General features: G+C 41.4%; 1 protein-coding gene across 1 annotated transcript in view; it reads right to left on the reverse strand.

Moving 5' to 3' along the window:
• Fat4 (FAT atypical cadherin 4) overlaps window positions 1-22036 on the reverse strand; it is a 152936-nt gene that overhangs the window by 124728 nt on the left and 6172 nt on the right. The gene's annotated exons all lie outside the window — the stretch shown is intronic.

A 22036-nucleotide genomic window follows, 5' to 3' on the forward strand; every position in this document is an offset into this window, starting at 1 on the left:
TTAGTTATGGAGTCACATTAAAAATTTTATTTTTCAACCAGTCAATATTATAAAGATTAAAACCCAAATATATATGTTGACATCTACAACAGTGTACTATGTACCAACCATGATCGCATTATATTTTACCAAATACACTATTAATTTTATGAATTTTAATATTTAAATATATTTTCATGGTAAGTAAGAAAAAACCTAAAGAAAAATAATATTTCTAATTCTGAAGCAAAACTAAAGTAATTTACAGTACAAAACATATACTTCATGTTCAGTTTAATTACGAGTTATCAATAAAGAACTGACATCAGTTTTGTAAGTAATGAGTGTGTGTGTGTGTGTGTGTGTGTGTAAAACTAAACTACACCATATATAGTCATCATGGAACAATTCAAATAACAGATCTTGGACATTTCTCTTGCTACATCTAGTAGCAGCCTAAATAATACTTCTTAGGAAATGAAATATTTTGAAAACAAGGTGAGGTGAAAATATAGATTAAAATGTATTACGTGCTATAAGAAGCAAAATATCAAAACAGATAACATGGTTATCATGCAGAGATAAGAAGCACATTTCAAAAATCTAATGGAATGTGATGAAACAGAAAAAGGAAACACATACCCATCTTAAAATGTTAGAGCTAAGAAATCTGATCTCTGTAATATGAAAAAAACAACTAAGAGAAACATTTTGCAAATTAAATAAGAAATGGTATGTTAAAATTAAAAATATCTTTTCTAAATACATAAAAGATACCTCATGTTCTCTATTATAAAAATACAATTTAAATTTAGAGATATTTACATTATGAACCTAAATATGTTATAAAATTCTCTAGAATTATATCATGCAAAGAGTTAATAAATTGCCTAAATATATCATTGATTACAAGCTTATTCTGAGAATACATGTGTTCTAGGTAAGAACTCATGAAATACAAGGGTATATTCTAATTATTTTCATAAATAATCTCATTTACTTATTTTACTAACAAATCAATATGTTTTTATGCAAACAGATTCAAAGAAGAAACTCAGTAATTCTCATATCATTTTTAGAGCTAAATAACCAAATAAGTATGAAATCTAGCTAAATGGTTACTGAAAATTTTAATGGATATCTATTAATAATAGGTTAATTGATTAATGTTTTGACACCATAAGACAAGCTTTATGCACACAAAACGTGGCATTTTTAATATATGGTTTTAATTTTTATTCAGAATATATAAATGCCAGTCACAGAAGTGGGTTCCAATCAGTCAACAAAGGGCTCATTGATTAAATTCAGCCACACTCAGAGGGGCTCTCAGGGTCCCCTGGATGGCCTTTAAATTATTTTTCCTCTTTTTGTTGGTACAGGTCGTGCCTAGCCCCATAAATGTAGTTAGATAAAAGTGTCTCATTTATTTGAATGTGGAAATTCATATGTTTCCTGGACAAGAAATGACAAAAACCTATTTCTCCAGTGACCACTCCATGTGAAAATTTTAGATTGAATTAGGTCACTGAGGAGGTAGCTCAGATTTTAATTTATACTGTAAATAATAAATGGAAACAATATGTTTATAATTTCAGTTATAATATATTGGTAACAACTTAAATAATACTCAAAAATTTAGATACCATTATCCTAGAATAATAAGACTAATACAAATTTATGTTTTATATCATAAAAATTATTTTCTAATCACTGAGCTATAAGGTTTAGATTATTTGAGCCTAATAAAAATTTTCCTCTTAAAAATACCTTTATTTAAATTACTTCATTTTGTTAAGATTATATCCACCTGATGTTCTGAGCTTATCAAAGCCAATTGCCAAGCCAAAGCTTTAGAAGTTTACGGACTCAAAGAATAATTTTACAGCACTCTTTACTTTTTTCATAAAAAAATCAGTTTCATGTAATAGTGAGATAATCGTAAATTCATTCATCCATCATTCAGCCAATGTTTAATAATGCCAAGTTCATTTTACTTGGAAAAAGTTTATATTTTATGTCATTTGAAGAATTGTTAGAACAAAATACTTTGAACTATTTTCTGTCACCTTTGTTTATATACCCTCAAATTGTTCATTTTGCTTAACTGTATCTAGACTTTTTATAAAACAAAAGAATGAAAAGATATTTAGGAAATCATTTATCTTTGTATATGATGGAAAACCACAGATAGTCTCAATAAATCAATGTCTTTGGAAGACACAAAAGAATTCTGATTTAACTCAAAATCCTTTATTTAAGGTGCCAAATGTCTTCATGTTATGAGAAGTGCTCCAGATGGCTCAGCCCACATTTCAATTAAGCTAAATTACATTTTTTCTTGTGCTCTTTTATTCTGCCACATATAGAATGCTACATTTGTAGCTACTGATGGTATCTTGATTGATGCAGGTAAAAATACTCCTATTTGTGCATGTAAATGCATTTTTTTTTTTTTTTACATTTTTTGATGAAGAAGATGAAGTAAAAGGCGTGCAAGTCACCCTAGTTGGAACTTTAAAAAGATTCTGGGCATATGACAGGGCCTCAAAAGGCTAATGGTTCAATGTACGGTAGGTCAGTCATCTCACAAGGGGGCCTGTTACTCCTGCCAGGATTTCACTTCTCAAAGACTAGGAAATAGGAAGCACTTGGGACTCTATGCTGAAAACATTGTGTAGCGTTTCTGAGTAGCTATCACCTTAGCAAGGTAGCCATCCACAGTGCTAGTGCTTAGTACTCCTCCCCCATGGCCATGGGTCACTGCTTCTGCCCTTCTGCTACTACTGTACTGCTGACCCCTGCCTCTGCTGCTGCTGCTGCTCTCAGGATTATGCTGCCCCCCCCCCACCCCGTGCCACACTGCAGCTGGTGTCCTCTTCAGAGCCACTCCTTTGGAAAAAGAGTGGTGCTCAGCTTGCTTCAGAGAAGACTCTCCCAACGTGCAATCTCTGAAATAAGATCTAACATTAAAAAGTTGCATTTCCTGCTGGGCAAAATCAGACTCTGGAAGAGGAGTCCCCTATTCCACTTTTGCTAGCAAAACAATAAAACTTCTACTTTTTTCTCAAAAAAAAAAAAGTCACATTTCCTAAAATGTGCTCTCTGAGCTAGATATGTCCCAACCTTCAGAGTTCTTGCTAAGATTGTATGTTCCAAGGACTTTCCATAATTTTTTTGAAAATGATCTGCTTTTTAAATAAGCATCTACATAAAAGATTCTCAAGTATATTAACTTCTGAGAACTAATCAGTCTATGCTATGCACCTATAAAATGATACCTGTGTGTGTGGTGTATGTGTGATTATAGTGGAAACATTAATTACTTTAAAATTCCAAACCAAGCTAGGCATTGTAGCTCAAACCTGTAATTCCCAGTGAATGGGGAGCCTGAGGCAGGAGGATGTCATGTTTGAAGCCAGCCTCAAAACTTAGAAAGACCCTGTCCCAAAATAAAAATGAAAAAGAACTGGATGATCACTCAGTGTATACCAATCCTGGGTTTAATCCACAGGACCACAAAAAATAAAAATTCCAAGTGATATCTTTATCAGAAACTACAGTCAGAATGTTCTGTGGCTAAGGATGGGTTTTGCCTTGGCTGTAATCCCAGCCCTTGACTCTCCTGACAGTCTGACCCATAAGGAACTAATTTGTCCTCCTGTTATGGTTTATATACTGGGTGTCCCCAAAGCTCTTGTGTGGAACAGTTGAAGAGGGTCTAGAAGTGGAATGATTGGGTTATAAGTTCTTAACCATCAGTGCATTAGTCCTCTGATAGGAATTAACTGGGTGGTAACTCTAGGCAGGCAGGGTGCAGCTGGAGGAGACGGGTCCTGAGGGTGTGGCTTTGGGATATGTATTTTGTCCCTGGAGAGTAGAGTGGTTTCCCCCCACCCCTTCTCTCTCTCTCTGCCTCCAGGTGGTCACGTCCTGATCTGCTTTTCCCATGTTGCTCTTCCACCACGACGTCTTGCCTCATCTTAGCCCCTGAGGAATGGAATCAGCTGTCTATGAACTGAGACCTCTGAAACCGTGAGCTGCAAATAAATTCTCCCTCCTCTAATTGTTCTGTCAGGTCTTTTACTCACAGTTGTTAAAAAAAAAAAAAAAAAAACTGACTAAGACACTAAAACACCTCCCTAAGCTTCCACTTTACCCTCTGTAAAAATGGTAATAGCAGCAATATCTATTTCATGGCATAATTTTGAGGCTTGAATTAATATAAATAGCCATCTGTTCTTAATGAATCCTAGTTTTTATTGTTTTAGGGGTGGTTGCTATTAGTGTACAATGATTATCATTTAATAACTTATTATTATTTAAGAACTTTTACCCTAGATGAAAATAGCGCTAGAGACAGAGGAAAAGTCCATTTCCTGACCAGGACGTACCAATCGGTCATCTAAGCACACACATGCTGGGGGCGTCTCAGGGCAGAGGAAGCTCTTGAGGGCAGCCGGCAGCAGCACAGGACGGACCCGTGTTCAACAGGAAGGAAAGGAAGCACAGCAGATTCCCAGGCGCCCTGGGCAGGAGGGCCAGGGAGGCCAGGTTCGAATCAAACGCTACCCAACTAGGCAGTGAGCTTCCCGTCAGACACTGAGGGTTGGGAAGGCCTTCAGGCAGGACACAGACAGGGTGTTCTCAGTACGGAAACCAAGGTGCCTTCTTAAACAGTCTAAATAAGTGGACAAACTCTCATCAAGCACAAAACCTAAACGCTTAGGTAGACTAAATGGTCTCAACTGTGTGAAGCCAGTTACTCTAATCAGTTGGTGACAATTCTTCACCATCTTCTAGATTTTCCTCTAATGGTCTATGTGCTTGTCTCTTGAGGATGCACAACTGGACGATGGAGAACTGTCCCCTATGACTGGCATATTGGATACCGGGATGAAAGCTGAGGAGTGGAAGGTGACACACAGGCAGATCAATTATTTACAAGTTGAATTCACTATCAAAATGCTCTAAGAAGACTCTCCAACTTGTCCTCATCTGGGTAAGAGCAGGATGAGGAGACAAGCACCACTTACAGAGTTGTCCGTGCTCTGTCCCAGTTACCTAGTCTAATCAAAGACAAAATTGGCATTTACTTAAGTAAGAATGGTGAGAGGGAAATAGTCGCTTATTTAGGATGAATATCATGTGTGCATTTCTTTCTTTATTTTATATCTCAAAACAGCTATGTAAATAGATTTCAAAGAATTGACAGATACTGTCTGCCCTTAGTTTCCACAAGGTCATGGTTTGCCCCCAAGTGTGATCTTGCTGCATTACACAGCATCTCCAAAAGAGTTCTATTTCTTTTCCTAGGTTTCCTAGATGAAAATACAACCATCTTTTTTCAGTTCACCTGCTCTGCTCTTTTAAGGGAAATTCTACTTGCACTACCTCTTATGACCACCAACATATTTGGTTGTGTGCGTGTAAGTGTTTTGACATAGAAATGAGGTATAGGCTCCATGTTATCCCTTCTTCCATTAGAGCACCTATATCCATTATCAGTTTTTAAGTTGAATACCCTGTAATGTTTCCCTAAGAGCCATTATCCAAAGCAAAATCTCATTCATTCATTATTAAGTAATTAGGAGACATGTTTAGGTATTATCAGTGACAGAGATGTCTCTTTCAAAGTTAGTTTAACATTTAATTTCATGCAGCTCATTATAAATACAAATCTACAGAAAATAAAAACTTGCTTTCTGTGCTTAATTAATGGTTTATTTAATGTGATTCATCAATGTTCTTTGAAGTCAAGTTCTTTCAAACTTTCAAAGAGTGAAAACACTCTTTCAAAAAATATCATTTGATAAGAGTGACTAGTTTAAAAATGTAAATATTCACTACACTTCAAACAAAAAGTAAGATGTAGTTATGATATAGGTCAACAGTCAAACAAATGCTGTCTTTTACATCTGTTTTCCCTTTAATCTTCATCTTTCTACTACATTGATGAATAAAGAATCATAATAACTCAAGAGCAGTGGCGTGAGGGAGAAATGTCAGGCGCTTGGTTTCCAAGGACCTCGGAATCAGATCTGCCACTAAACAGCATGCTCAGTGTGTCCAGGGCCCTGATTCTGCATCTGTGAAACAAGTCACATCACCTGTCTTGAAGAGTGGGTGAGAGATGACGTCAGATGGCATTTGTAAGCATATAGCACAGGGCATGACATTGGAGTTGGAAATCACAAGGGTCATTTCCTTCCTGTCCCCCTGGCTCCACCTTGGTAAGTGCAGCATTAGACATCTGCCCTGAAGTTGGACAAACCCATCTATCAGCTGAACCTTGTGCATCTCTTCCATTTGGGACAGAGAGAAGGTGCCTGACCCAGAAAATTGCAAACGGAGCACACGGAATGCAAAATAATTGTTCTTATAACCAGAACTGGTAAAATTGTAATGGTGATAATGATCAGACTCTAGAATATTTAAAAACCCATCTTTACTTAATTTGTCAAAGATGCTCCTAAATTAAAAGAAAGGTCTTTTAAAGCATCCACTTGTTCTGAGGTCTCCTTTCTGACAGATTTGCTGACAAATCCCTCGTCTTTCAATAAAAGTTTCATTTATACTGTTTTCCCCGGGCAGACTGCCTATATTTTAGAAATGACTTCAGTATTTGACATTTTCATCAAAACACAGTCTATAAATGGAAATGCTCATCTAGCTTTGCATTATGGTAAAATTTTTTAAAAGAAATCTGCAATTTTCCTTAAATAAATATTTGCAAAATTGATGTTTTAAAAACTACTTTCTTGGCCAATAACCTTCCTGTTCTTAGGTATGTCTTTCATTTCAATATTCACAGTCATTTTAAAAATTATTTTTCCTCTGATATCGTACAATGAAGATTGCCATCAGAATAAATTAATGTACTTCCTTAATTTCTTTACAATAAGGAAGCAGAATTCATGTTTGGTTTTAATTCCCATCTACATGGTATCATTAGAAATGTCACCACAATCCCTGCATGAACAGTAGCTACTTACAAGGCCAGTAGTTGTTTACATTGTTTTTAATCATTGCCTTCTGGACCACACAAGGAGAGGTAACTGCATGTAGGATCAACAGGAGTAAAGCAAACACTCTTCCAGTGCTATGTGCATTGTATGTTTCCCTTGCAACACTTATTAAGGAGCTGTACTTCTCTCCCTTTAACAGATGAAGGCACTGTAGCCCAGAGTAGCTTAGCTTCTGCCTCAAGGCCACAGAGCACAAAAGGGTTTGAACAAGTGATTCTGACTTTCAAATTTATGTTTATTTTAATATTTCACCATGCAGGGTACAACTGCAATTACTATTAAGAATAACATAAAAACTGAAGTACCCAGTACATTTTTTTTAATGGAGGAGAAATAATTAGATTTAGAAAATATTAAAGTTAAAAAAATAAAATTTAAACTATAATTTTATTCCTTCAAATGTTTACCCTGTGCATTTTAAGTTATATCCCTTAAATAGAATGCATTTCCTTAGATTATCTTTGTCCCAATAGTATTTGAGCTAAAAAGCAGAGATAAACTCAGAAATAAATGTGTGAGGGGATATTTAACACGAGGTGCTCTGCATGTCTAACAGCACCTCCCTTCAGAAAACCCTTCTGCTCACATGTTAATGTTGCTCACCCCACCACCCAACAACTACTACCGCCATTTTGTTTTTTTAAAAAGTGAATTGTCTTCAAGCATTTTCTCTTGGTTGCTGAGCAACAAAAATTCTCCACCTAAGTGTAGACATACTGCTACTCCGAGAGCGCTGAGAAGTGAACAGGGGAACAGGCACTTCTCTCAGCTGCGGCCATCTGCATGCATCTCCACTCACATGCTTGGCAAAGCTGCTGCTGTCCCTCCCGACCCGAAGCCCTCCAGTCCCACGGAGAGCATGTCACTCCCACTAGGATCACTTTGCTGCAAGGCAGGGTTTGGTGGTGCTTTAGGTCTCCTGCACCAGGCTCTACACACTCAGGATCCATTCCTACTGCAACTAATCACAACCTTCATAGGCAGATGGCCCCCCTCTATGATGCAAGCTAATGAAATATTAAGCTGTCTTTGGAACTCCAGCGGCTCTGCCCTGCACAGCCTCACACATGTATTATGACTTTTGTACATTTTTTTTTAGTGCAGAATGCAATTCATATCTTAAAAAGCAGATTATAGGTCAATGTTTTGCAGCAATTAAAGGACTGTTATATAGTTAATAGTGAGGAAAAATGCTACAAAAAGCAATAAAATCAATTCAAGTGACATTTAACAACTGAATTGTTTTAAATTCACCTTTAGGCAGTTTGAGCTACCTCTTGAGCCACATCCCCAGCCCTATTTTTTTCTTTTTTAATTTGAAGACATACGATGGCCAGAGTTTGAATGCCATTGCTGCCTCATAAGAAGTAAATTTCTCAGGATTTTACAAAGGGATAGAAGTGATGTCATGCAAGAGAAAGATAATAGCTGCTGTGGCTCCCAGATTTATGTAAAGGGGGATTTGGGGATCGCCATCTGGTTGGGCTGGTGACAGCTGTGTGGGGTGGGTGTGGTGGAAGGAGCAAGAGGCAGCAACCCAAAGGCAGCCTTTCTGAGCCACATTCACACAGTCCAAAATCCCTGCCTTAATTTTAAAATTCCATGAAGGTTGGGGTGCTCTGGGGAGGCTGACGGAGACCTGGAGATGGAGAGCAGCCTCGTTCCAAGACTGCAGTCAACACGGATGACAGGTCTGAGAGTGGGGGATTCTGAGTTGTGACTCTGCCAACTAAGAGTGTCAGAGGAGGGGACAACTCAGAGGACATTGTTCCAGTTTGAGGATGAGGTGGCAGCTGACCAGCCTAGACACAGAAGCCCTCCCCTCCCCTTCCACACCAGCGCTCTATCCTCGCTTCACATGGCTGTGTCACCCTGTCACCCTTGTCAGCTCAGGACAGCAGGGACAGGGACAGGGGAAATGCAGAAGTGCATGGGACAATCATTCTACTTCTAATACACACAAAAAAACACATCTCTACAATAACGTTCAAGAGAAAAGTTTGTTACCTGCCAGCACAAGTTTTTCCATTTCCTGAGAAGTGGAAACAACCCAGGCCACAGGTCGCTGGAGACTTGGGCAAGTGCTTTAACGGACTGCAGTGAAGCTCGGAGAAAAGAAAAGAAAAAGAAAGGCAGGGTCTCCTTAGGGGAGCCTCTCTCCTGGGTTCCCTGTGATGCGGAAACCCAGGGGAACCACACGGCCTGTGTGGACCGTCAGCCCACTCCACGGAAAACCTACTCAAAATCTCTTCGCCAAGGGGAAGCTTGTCCAGGCTATAAACCAATTATTTCCCAGAAGTGTGCTTTTATAACTTGCCACAAATCAGCATTAAAAGACATTGTGATGGGCTGGGGATGTGGCTCAAGTGGTAACGCACTTGCCTGGCATGCGTGGGCGCTGGGATCTATCCTTAGCACCACATACAAACAAAATAAAGACGTTGTGTCCACCCAAAAACTAAGAATAAATATTTAAAAAATTCTCGCTCTTCTCTCTCTCTCTCTCATTAAAAAAATTTCTTTAAAAAAATTTTTTAAAAAAGACATTGTGATAAAGAAAGACATTAAAAGATATTGTGATAAATATCTGAACTATGCCCATGTCATTGGGGCAATCATCACTATCTGTTTGGGAGCATCGATGGGGCGAATTCGTCTTTGGTCCCTAGGTTTAGAAAATCCGTGCATCTCCTGTTTCCTCTCTGATTGGGTGTTTGCTTGGTCACATAGTGACTTACATGTTCGATCTTGTCCTCTGTCTCCTCGGCCTGTAGAAAGCTGAGCATAAACTCAGCTAGTTCTCCGAGCTGCCTATTTCTGAACTGTGATCTATATATTCTGGGATTAATTTTTAAAGACACTTGTGTTTTTTTTTTCCTATAGATTGACTTATTATACATATAGTTTTATAATCTACTTCAAATCCATCACAGAATCAAGCGGATATACAAATACATAAAAGCAGTGGTAGCTTTGATCGAAGACCCCGGGATCCTGTTCCATAGGCCAAGCGGTAGGATGCACATCTACTTTGTAAGGAAAGCTGAATGTGACACTTATTCTATTTGCTTATCTTGAACATTTCATAAAATAATAAATCATTTTTTCTTTTCAGGAAATGAATAAGAAAACCCTCATTTGGGATTGGCCAAGATTTACACATTTTGTGAAAAGCAAAACCATTTGGGAAAAGCATAGTCTTTTACTGACCTGACAGAGCACCCCACTGTCACTTCAGTCAACAGGGCTGCATTAAGTTATTGTCCAAGGACGTTTCCATGTGGGTTCCCAGATGGACACGTGTGATCTGAGGGTGGTCGGCATCACATGACCATCTTGGACCCTGAGAGGAGCGTCCTCTAGCCGAATCATGGATGGGGCTTCCAGAGACGCAGACACTCAGTTCACTAATATTGTCATTTCCTTGTTTCCTGAGACCCTAAGCCTGTCATCCAAGATCCCCAGTTTTTCAATAACTTCTCTCAAGGGACAGTAACTATTATTGATCTCTGTCAAAGGCAATAAAATGATAGATGGACAAACAGCCCCAAGGTGACCACAGGCTGGAATGTGGGGTCGGCGTGAAGCTTGTTCACTCAAGTGAGGAAAAGCTGGATGCGGGTCCAGCCTTGTGACCATGGAGGACCGTGCAGTCTTGGGCTTCGTCCTTAAGATGGATCCGAAATGTCTGACCCACCTCCTTACAGACTGATTAAGGAAGGGGCGGTGCAGGTACTCTAAAACACTTTAGAAATAGAAAGTGTTTTTAATGTTATTTGGTTTCTGCATATCTGTATTTGAGGGGAAAGGGAAGAATAGTTTTAAAATATCATCTAAAAAAATCACAAGAAACAATGAAACAGGTATTTTCATCCCACTTCACAAGTGACGAAAATCAGGTCCTGAGAGCCGCTGTGAAAATACTCGATTCCAGCTTCTTCCTAATCAGAAGCGCGCATTCTCCAAACCTCAGTCAGGATGGACTACAGCAGCATTCCTACTTTCTCTTTATAAAGTTTCCTGGTGTATTGATGTTAAAGGTTGACAAGTGTTATAGTTAGCTTTTTGTCCCTGTGACCCAAATTCCAGATAAGAACAACTCAGAAGGGGGAAGTTCACTTGGGGCTCATGATCACAGAGGTTCCAGTCCACGGACGGCCACCTCCATCCCTCCATCGTTCTGGGACCCAGCTGAGGCAGCACACCGTGGCGGGAGGGGCCAGCGGAGGAGAGCTGCTCTGTTCACGGCAGGGTCAGGAGGAAAGAACGAGGGGGAGGGAGGGGGAGAGGAAAGGAGAGAAGAGAAGGAGGAAGGGGCCATTGGGAAGATGCACCCTTCCAGGCTACGGCCCGGTGACCCACCCCTCCAGGTGGAGCCAGGCTCCCCTGCCTGCAGTCACCAGCAGCCAGCTCCAACTAGGGTGGACTGAGCAGGTCGTGGCTCCCACACTCCAATCATCTCACCCCCAAACACGCCCGCCCTAACACAAGAGCTTTGAGGAGAAGCCTCATATCCAAACCATAACAACATGGATGGTAGGTTTGAAAGAAGAATGGCAATACTTGAATTTATTAATGTTAAACGTAGTAATTTCTAAGAGTTTGCTGCGTGCTCACATTCTTGCTAGTTTAATCACATCTTTGCTATTTTTCAAAATATTCTCTAGAGATAAATTAGGTTCTAAGGAAATGAGAGGACAACCTAACTGTGTGGCACATTTTGTGAGACCTGTCATGTATATAAATACATATATGTATACATACTTACACATGTATGTATGTAGATTATATATATGTATAAAATTACATATATATACATATACACATATATATTGCATATATAGAGAGGGGGAGATTGATTCTAAATGTTCTTTATGCCAAATATTTATACAATAAGCCTGAGAGGTACCACTGCTGTATCTCATGGACACTATAAAATTTCAGGAGGTTGGGATATAAGACTCTTGGGCAGGCAAGTCATGCACCCACCTTCATTTTATTCAGGAAAACTGGTCCATGCCAATTAGCTGGCTTCACTGATTTCAGACGACACTCCACGGATGTGGCCCAATAGATGAAAAACGACCCCCTCATCTCAGCGCGTGCCCCTGGGGGAGCTTGCGGAGCTGAGGCCGCGTGTTTCAGCACTGTCAGCAGCCAGTCCTCAGTTTCTCAGAGATGTACTGAGCATCTGCCTGAGCCAGTCCTAGGGCAGGCCCTGTCCACACAGCAGAAACACCCGTCTTTCCTCTCATACCACATGTATTTTAGAGGAAAGACAAGACATAAAACAAAGAGGTACCACATGTGCTGTGATAAGGACAAAGGAGAAGTAAAAAGAAGTCAACAGAGAAAGGGAGAGTGGAGGGAGGGAGGATTCTGAGGCAAGCGAGAGGGACATGAAGAGGCCAGTCCCCCCGCGCCCCCTCCTAGCCAGCAGAGAGACCCGAGGCAGCCTCTCCCTGCTGTCACTAAGAAAGCGGGGGACAGGAGGTCAGGAGAGTCATCAGCCAAGGCGGCCACTAGGCTGGAGGATCGCTGTGCCGCTGACTACTGAGACAGGCAGGTTTGGAGCCAGTGAACTTATCTCATGACCCGTCCCTCTCACCTTGCCCGCTAGACTCACCATAAAGGTTGAGCACAAATGCAGACCTGCCCGCTCACGACTCACTCCGTCATTCAGGCAGTGTCCTGGCTCCCGAGCAACAGTGTGAACATGGCACAGAAACGTAACCACGTTTGGCCTCAGAGACTTTCGCTCAGTGAGAGAAGGAAAGGAAGACCAGGACCCACAGGGTAGATCAGGAACTCTGATCATTCACAGTCACACAGGTATATACATAACCCCGGTGCTCAAAGTCAGGAACTGGGTTGTTTCTCAATGGAACAGTGCAGACTGAAAAGACAGGTCTCTTAAGAACTGGTTCCAGAGACATTCCAGCAGTCGGCGCGTGGGAGAGGATGAGAAGCTGGTGGTGGGGGCTGCGAGTTTCAGGCAGGAGGAACACAGAACTGAGAGACGAGACCCGGCAGGGCGAGGTGGTCAGAGTAGTAAACTGTAATGAGGCCCACAGGGAATGGACACAGGAGCAAATGCAGGAGTGCGCAAGGCGCTATCCAGGTTGGTGTCCGGATCAAAGAATGTTCTTTACCAAGGGAGTGACAAGAGCGGGAGTCCTAAGTGACTTTGGGCAGCTGGGGCAGCCAGAAGCTGGGCTGGGCTAGCCCAGGACTGGGGTGGGGGGGTGGAAAGGATGTCAGAGACCAATAAGAAGATGTCTTCAAAGACCCAAGACAGGACGATGGTGTCCTACCCAGGGAAGCAATGGCGGACCCCAGGAGAGACGGCCAGCCTCTAGGTGTATTTTGAAGAGGGAGCCAATGAGATTGATGGACAGAGTATACACAGGGTAAGAAAGAACGTGAGAAGGCTCTGACCTGAGCAATCCAAAGGCTGGAATTCCATCAGCTAAGAAGGAATCAGCGGGAGAGAGCTTGTCATTCGGAGGATATCAAGCACTCAGGGTTGACAGTGCTGATTTAAACACCTACTGAGAAGCCAATCAAACAACGAGTCAGTGTCTGGCATCCGAATACAGAATCAGGACAGTCTCTGAAATGAAGAGAAAGTGCTGGAAGCATCGCTGTTATTTAACATCAGAGATTGATTGGGATCCTCGGGGGAACAGGTGGAGATGGAAGAGAAAATGACTTTAAGAACTGATTCTAAAGATGTTCCAACAAGGAGAGTTTGAGAAGACAGAAAGATGCTGACGAGGGAAGCTGAGATAAAACTGGTTCAAGAAATAAATGATAAAATGATACAAATCACAGATGACCGCGACCTGGAGGCAAACTGGAGAAAGTCTTTAGCACAAGGGAGAGAACAGCTGGGTCAAGGCTCCTGTGGATCAGTACAGTGAGCACTGAGAACCGCCAGGGGACCCAGCAGTGTGCCCAGAGCAGCCTTGGGATGTCACGACAAGACTGCGGTGTGGCAGGAGCCAGGCTGGGGGGGGGGGCGGGGGGCATTAGGAGATGAGGAGAAGACAAGAGCCAGGTCCAGGCACGGCCTTCAAAAGGGATTATTGGAAAGGGGAAAGAATAGTGAGTGAGTAACTAGAAGAATGGAAATCGATTCCTGACTCGGTTTTAATGAATCAATGTGAAAAGCTGACAGATTATAGGTCTGTCATTCAAATCAAAATAAAGATGGATAGGATTCTAAAGTACTCCTATTACTCCATCATCATGAAATTGCATTTTATCCAATATTTCCTCAGTCAACAGTGTGAAAATATCTACAAATATGGAAACTTTTCATCTAGTAAAATATTAAGTGTCCAAGAGAACAGAAAGTGTGACTTGACCTTAATTCGAGTGGTTTCAGTCAGGGCTGAGTGGGAGTGACATGCACAGGCTCTGGGCTGCTGACTTGGGCCAAGTGGACCATCTCCCTAAATCCTTAAAATACTTCCTATTTATTACTCACTGATTATTTCTTATTATGTCTTTACCTGGAAACTGATGGAGACCCAGCTGCTCTAGTTCGTTCTTGACAACCACACGTAAACCATCTGCCAATTAGACGGTTTCATCTTCATGGCCCGGTTGTCCAGTCTGGCCTCAGGACAGTAGCATGAGGGAAAGCCACCAGTCTTTATCACAGGTGCATGCGTGTTGATATATGATCCCACGTGTGTATTTTATAAGGCACTTTTGTGCGATAGCATTTTTTTAATGTTCCACTGCTCTGTATTCCCTGTGTTCTCTCCTCCTTATTTAACATACTATGAGCACCGGTGACATGTCACAGAGTACTTCAAGCATTAGAGAATATTCACCATATTCTCTATTTGGGATGATTTAAGGCAACTTACATCAATCTCAGCTAATGTCACCTGCCAGCCGCTCATTTCCTGTGTCCACTCCAAGCTCCTAATTGAGGAGACCACCTATTGCAGGGGTATTGTAAAGAGCTAAGCCTTCGACTTATTAATGCTTGGAATAGAGGCCACCCCAGGGCCCAAGAGTCTACGACACAACAGTCCTTCACCACTAATGAGGATCCTGGGCAGCTTCTCATTCTAAGAATGACAAACTGCAAGTGCAGACGATGCAATGAAAAATTGATGCCACCCAAGTCTAAGCAGATAAGTGCTTTTCAAAACCATTCCCAGCACAGTTGCCTCAAAATCAAATAAAACAATAAAGGGCTAAATTGATTAAGGTTTTAATACAGGGAAAAGGAAGAAGCAGTACCGTCCTCAGAAAACGAATTCTGCCGGTGAAACTCTATCACCAGAAGAGCAAGATCAAATCAAGCCTCCGGAGAACCCCCTAGGCAGCCTGAGCCATAACCATCAGTACCCTGGCTGGGACACACAGCTGCACGTTTCTTGAAAACTTATAAAACCCGCCAATTCACAGTATTTTCTTCAATAAATTTTAAAATGTACTAAGGAGGAAAAAACGAAATCAGAAAATGACCTCAGGTTGTTTTTTAGAGAAACGCTCTGGAGTTCCAAAGCAGAGGAAGTCCGAAAGTGTTCCCTCCCCTTAATAAAATCTTCACGCCTCACTGCTCCTCACTGCTCCTCACAGAGCAGCTCTGCCACCTGGGAATCCAGATCCAACCCTCCACCTTCCGCAGCAGCAGGGACATGGCGGGAGAGCAGCCTCCCTCCGGCCTGAGCTCCACCTGTCCTCAGCTCTGCTCTCCCCCCACCTCCTCCCTCTCCAGGAACAAGGCCGCTGGGCCCCTCTGGGTCCTGGCTCGCTTCAGCAGCTGACCCCAGCAGCCCCGCACCTGCTGGAGGCCTTGAGGGAGGAGGAAAACTCTTCTTTTTCCCTCGGCTCCCACAGTACATGGTGATCCGTCTTAAAGACTTCAGAACACATAGGGGAGTGAAGGCTGGGCTGTTAAAGGCTCACCTATACTCTCATATCGACAGAGTGAAGACAGTTTGCCCTGGCCTAGGATGGAATGCAACAGAACAGTTATGGATAAAAATTCTGGAGCTACCCAGGTTCTGGACACAATCTTCCTTTCTATGTGAATTTACGTTACTGAACTTTACCGGGGGTCAATTTCCACAACTGTGAAATGGGAATGATGTTATTAGTGTTGTTTTACGTTTTGCACTTCAAATGATACAATCCCCAATAAGCAAACATGGCGATTTTGAATGATGACTCCAGTCACTATTATATACCCAACCCTGACGCTCAGAGTTCTGCCTGGGAGGAGTAACACGGAGACACACAGACATACAATGGAAGCTGAACAACTCTCCTCTAAACCCTCCAGAGTTCAGTCGTTTCTTAGCTTTGTATCCAGCCCTGACCTTACAACTGGCTCCATTGCTTCTCTTGGAAATCTTCACAGTTTCATTGTGAAAATAAATTAATTCATCATCCAATTTCTAAAACTCATTCTAGCTCTTAATGAATAATAGTTCATACACCCAACATTTTAAACATACTTTTAATCTAGTGGATTTTTTTTTTTATTAAAGAAGCCTGGGAAGTCCAGTGGGTTTCATAATAATGGAAAACAATGTTTGTCTTGTTTGCTGTGCTAACATTTACAGTAGAGGTGCACAAGCAAAAACTGCAGGGATCCTAGCACAGATCAGAGCAGCAGCTAAGAATATTTTAGCAGTACTTGCATTCTTTTCTGCCAGGTACTCACAGTAAAAAATTTTTAAAAAAATTAAAAACTTATATCTATACTTTTTCATTGAAAAAGTGAAAAAAAACTTGCTTGAATAAATGGTGAAATTATGAATTATATTAAACCAAGATTCCACATGCAATGTCTTTTCAGTATTCTGCACGGCAAAGACCAAAACAGGCACAAAGAATTCTGGACATTGGTGCTGAGATGGTCTCAAAGCAGAGGGCGTGTGTGTGTGAGTTGGAGCTCTGGGACCGAGCTTGACTCCTGGAACAGCATTTCTACTTGAAAGAACAACAGCAGCTATGGTTTTTGTTGTTGTTGTTGTTGTTGTTTTTTAGGAACAAAGGGAGCCTGCCACTTCAAGGAAAATAGCTGACAATATGTGTTTCTAATGGTAAAATTTGAGCTTTCAAGGAAAAATTCAAACTTTGAATAACTTCCAACAATCACAATGAAACTGAGAGTCAATATACTTAAAGGCTTTTCTGTGATCAAAATAGCATGGTGCTGGCGTACAAAGAGATACATAGACAAAGAGACAAGAGCCGGGAGCCCGGAAATAAGCCACCCATTTGCAACCAACTGATTCTCAACAAAAGTGCCAGGAACACACATGGACAGGGACAATGGTGCTGGGAAGACTTGATATCCATAGGCAGCAAAGTGAAATCAGACCTCTGCCAAGGTGCACAGAGAGTAACTCACACTGGACTCAAGACCTGTAAGACCTGAAACTACGAGACTGTCGGGAGAGACGCAGGCGAAATGCTTCAGCTCATGCTCTTGGCAATGGTTTTTTTAATGAGATCTCAAAAGCCAACACCAGCAAAAGTCAAGAAACATCAGACTAAAAAGACTTCCACACAGAAAAGGAACCATCCGCACAGTGAACTGCAGGCCTGCAGTTGGAAGAACATATTCATAAAACAAACCTCTGACAAGAGGCTCACCCTGAAATATACAAGGAACTCAATCGGCTCACCAGCAGAAAGGGAATACTGGGTTTTAAAACTGGACAAAGGATCTGAAGAGATATTTCTCAAAAGAAGACATAAATGACCAACAGATATACTTGAAAAATGTTCACATCAATGGTCAGCAAATAAGTGCAAATTAAAACTGCAGCCAAATATCACCTCACTCCGGTACGATCAACACCAGCAAGAAGACAAGGCAAGTGCTGGTTAGGCTGTGCAGGAAAGTGACCCTAACACAGTCAGTGGTGTGCGCTTTCCATGGCTAGAGCAGCTCACCTGAGGTAATCAACCTAGAAAGACAGAGGGCTGGTTTTGGCTTATAATTTTGGAGGTTCCAGTTCGTGACCCGTTGGCGTCCTTTCTTCGGGTCTGTGATGAGGCAGCGCATGATGGCGGGAACAGTGGCAGAGCAAAGCTGCTTGCATGATAAGCCAGGGAGGGACGAGGAAGAGGAAGGGGTTCAGGTCCCACCATCTCCTGCAAGGGAAGTCCTCAATTTCCTAAACCCCTCCCACTAAGCCCTGCCTCCTACAGGTTCCAGCACCTCCCAATTCTGCCACTCTAGGGACCAATCCTCTAACAGGTGGATCTTTGGGGACACTTAAGAGCCGAACTAGAGCAGTGACCACGTAACTTAGTAGAGCCGCTATGAAAACATTATGGAGAAACAGAACAATTATATGATCCTGCAATCCCATGGTTAGGTAGATATCCAAACCCCATGACATCAGTATGTTGAGGAAACGTCTGTACTGCTGTGTTCATTGCAGCATTAATCACAATAGCCAAATGATGAAATCCACCTAAGTGTCCATCAGGGGATGAATGACACAAAAAGCGTGGTGTGTCTACACACGGTGGAATACTATTTATCCATAAAAAAATGAAATCCTGCCATTTGTGACACCAGGATGACCTGAGGGGTGCTGTGTCAGGTGAAATAAACCAGATGCAGAAACACTAACACATGTGGGTATCTCACTCATATGTGGAATCTAAGAATACTCATCTCATAGGAGTAAAAGAACAATGGTGGTCACTGGAGTTTGGGGTGGTGGATGGGAAGATGTCCAGTGGTTGGCCAAAAGGTACATCATTACAGTCAGGAGAAATCAGCGTCAAGAAACCTGTTGCACAGCAGGGGACCATAATTAAAGGTTTTAATACTGTAGTCTTCATCCATTTGAATAAAGTGGTGATTATAAGCTCTTTCCATAATAACTGATTAGGTACGTTTAACCGTTTTACAATGTAGAGGTACTTTAAAGCATTACGTTTCACCTGGTTAAACATGCAGTTTTATCTGTCAACTCAAAACAAATTTAAATAGCTTTTTTCTGATACATTCTTTATTATTCTACTAAGCCAGATGCTGAAGAGATTTTTTTAATGTGAATAATGAAACACTTTTCGATTTTGTAAATTGGAAAATATTGCATTTTTAAACAATCAGTGTTTATTGGATCACTACTTCTCTGCACTTTGTTGAACAGAGAAAAAAATGGCTCAAAGTTTATATGATCTTTTTGAACGGAGTCAAGATGATGTGCACTCTTCTGAGGATATAAAGAGACAGAATTAAAAGGTAATATACATCCTGTGTCTGTGACCCAAAAGCCACCCTTTGTCGACATTCTTAAAATGGTATATTCTTAGTGTAATTTTTAAATAAGTTAATAAGTATATAAGTATTTTTAAATTGTCCTCAGTTGTAATGTTGAAAATAGTGTCACACGGGTTAGAGGTGCACCCCTATGATCCCAGTGGCTCCGGAGGCTGTGGCAGAAGGATCATAAGCTCAAAGCCAGCCTCAGTGACTTGGCAAGGCCCTAAGCAACTTAGCAAGATCCTGTCTCTAAATAAAATAGCAAAAGGGCTGGTGTGAAGCACAGGGGTTAGGCACCATGGGTTTAATTCCTGGTACCAATAAAGAAAAGAATAGTGTCCACAGGTGAGAGGCCCTGCTCCTTAGGACGAGTTTTAGGACTCAAAGGGACGCTGAGAAGAAAGCTGAGGAACCACAGCCTTTGAGCACCTGGAGGCTCAGACCCCGCCGCCTTCCACCTACACAATGGCCCCGTGTCAGACCACCCACAGGAACTCTCTTTCCTCTGGGGGTTTTCTGAGAGTCTTCAGTTCATCTGTGCAGCAGGATGATGACTATGATCTGTCAGTTCAGTGAGCAGGGCCAAGTTTCCCAGCGCCCTCCATCGCCCCAGCTTCCCGCTGTGGATTTATTCCTGAGGCACGAGAACTGTGTTCTGCTCTTAGTTCTTCCAGCGGGTGGGCGCTGAGCACCTCCCACACACCAGGCAGATAGGAGCCTCCCAATGACCAGGATCCACAGGACCAAGCCCTCATCATGCTGAGGTCCCACCAAGACCCCGACTTTCATGTGCCTCTGTATAAAACACCCATTTGAGGATCAGTGTTTATTGGATCACTACTTCTCCATACTTTGTTGAACAGAGAAAAAAATGGCTCAGAGTTTATATGATCTTTTTTAACGGAGTCAAGATGATGTGCACTCTTCTGAGGATATAAAGAGACAGAATTAAAAGGTAATACAACCTGTGTCTGTGACCCAAAAGCCACCCTTTGTCGACATTCTTGTTTACACAAAACCTCTAGATGTGACAGGTGGCATCAGAGAACGTGCACAAGTGTCCAACAGCCTGGAGGGCACTGCCTCAGAGTCACAGTCCTCAGCCCCCCACCCCAAGTGCAGAGCCAGGAGAAGATGCAAGATAAACTGTTCCTCTGTCTGCCTGCTGAGCCTCGGCTTGCCAGAGGAATGGATCGGCCAGGACTCCGGCCAGAAACCTGAGTAAGCAACCCAGATCCCTAACAGTGTAGATGAACACATTTTTAAAAATGCATTGAACCACAACGTTTCACTTGGAAACAAACAATTAAAATATCACCTCTGACACCAAAAGGTAATTTATGACCTCTTTTTTGCAGAATCACAGTAATTTCGTTGAGCAGAAGGAAAGAAAGAGCTTTATTGCATACAATTGAAAGAAACAACCAATAATAACATGAAATTTTAGCTTACAACTACAACTTTCAATATTCTTTGAAGAAAAACATTTGCTTTCAATTTTAGGAGTGGCCGGAGCTTGGGAACTCAAACTTGGTTTGCAATTTCAGCACTTTGTTGCAAAGAGGATAGATATCCTGAAACACTATTTTTTATTAAAAAATTATCATACTGAATTCTCCTTAGATTTTTAAATATATAAAGAGAACAGTAAATATTAATGATAGCATTATTGATGTTCCTTAAAGTTAAAAATGTAACAGGCATATCATTCCCTTTTACTAACAAAATTATTGATAATTATTTTTAGACTTTGTGCCTATTCAATATACTACTTTATGTCTATTAAAGTATTAATATAGGCAGCATTATTTAATATATTTATGCTAGCTGATTTTTGCCTATCTAATGAGCAAATAAAAGGCACAATAAACCTGTAACAATGAAAATTTATTCTTATTCTCCACATTGTTCAAGTGAAATGTAGTGCACTGAATTACACACCCACACCTAATAATATGATTTGCTTTATAAATTAACTAATTCATCCAATGTCTGGAATTCCTTAATTGTCTGCCTTTAATAAATATTTGGAATTAAACTCATCAAACCTCTCTATCTAAGGCATAATTACAGAGAAGAAAGGTAGAGGGGGTGGGTTTGGAAGAGAGAGAGCTACAAATCAAAATAAAATTACATGTGAATCATGATGTCATGACCTGAGCTAAACCATGTAGCTCCTAAATGAAGATATTTTAAAATAAATAGATAAAAGAAGATAATTTATCTGGAAAGCCTCTTAAGGCAATGTATGTAAGATGAAATTGAACCCCATCAGAATTACATCTGTAAAAAATTGTATCTCTATTAAGAATCATATCTCTAGGTCTGCTGTCCTCCAAGCTATAAATACGCTGAGATACAGCTAGCTGTGATTTTTTTAAAAAAATAGTCACCGGGAATTCCAACAGATCATGATAATAAATGAGCATTTAAAATGAGGAAAATCCCCCCTCCCCCAAAAAGAGAGGAATGCAAGAAAACAATCACAGGGGCCTCCAGTGGCTGGCAGGTTGTGCTTGGGCCCCAGCCAAGTATCACAAACCACATTTGATATTTTGTGTTTTTGGCCGAGTGACAGACACCAGGATGTCTTCGAGGGAAGTGAGAAGGGAGAGGAAGAACTTAGAAAATGGCCAAGGAGAGCTTGCAGAGCGCAGCTGTGTGGATTCTAGCTATCATCAGAACAACAGGGCGAGAAGCTGAACAGAGAACCACGTCGGAGCAGCAGAGGCAGCAACCCAAGGTGTCCCCCAGGAAGAGGCAG

This window comes from Callospermophilus lateralis, chromosome 8 (genome assembly GCF_048772815.1).
Source record: "Callospermophilus lateralis isolate mCalLat2 chromosome 8, mCalLat2.hap1, whole genome shotgun sequence".
NCBI classification, from domain to species: domain Eukaryota; kingdom Metazoa; phylum Chordata; class Mammalia; order Rodentia; family Sciuridae; genus Callospermophilus; species Callospermophilus lateralis.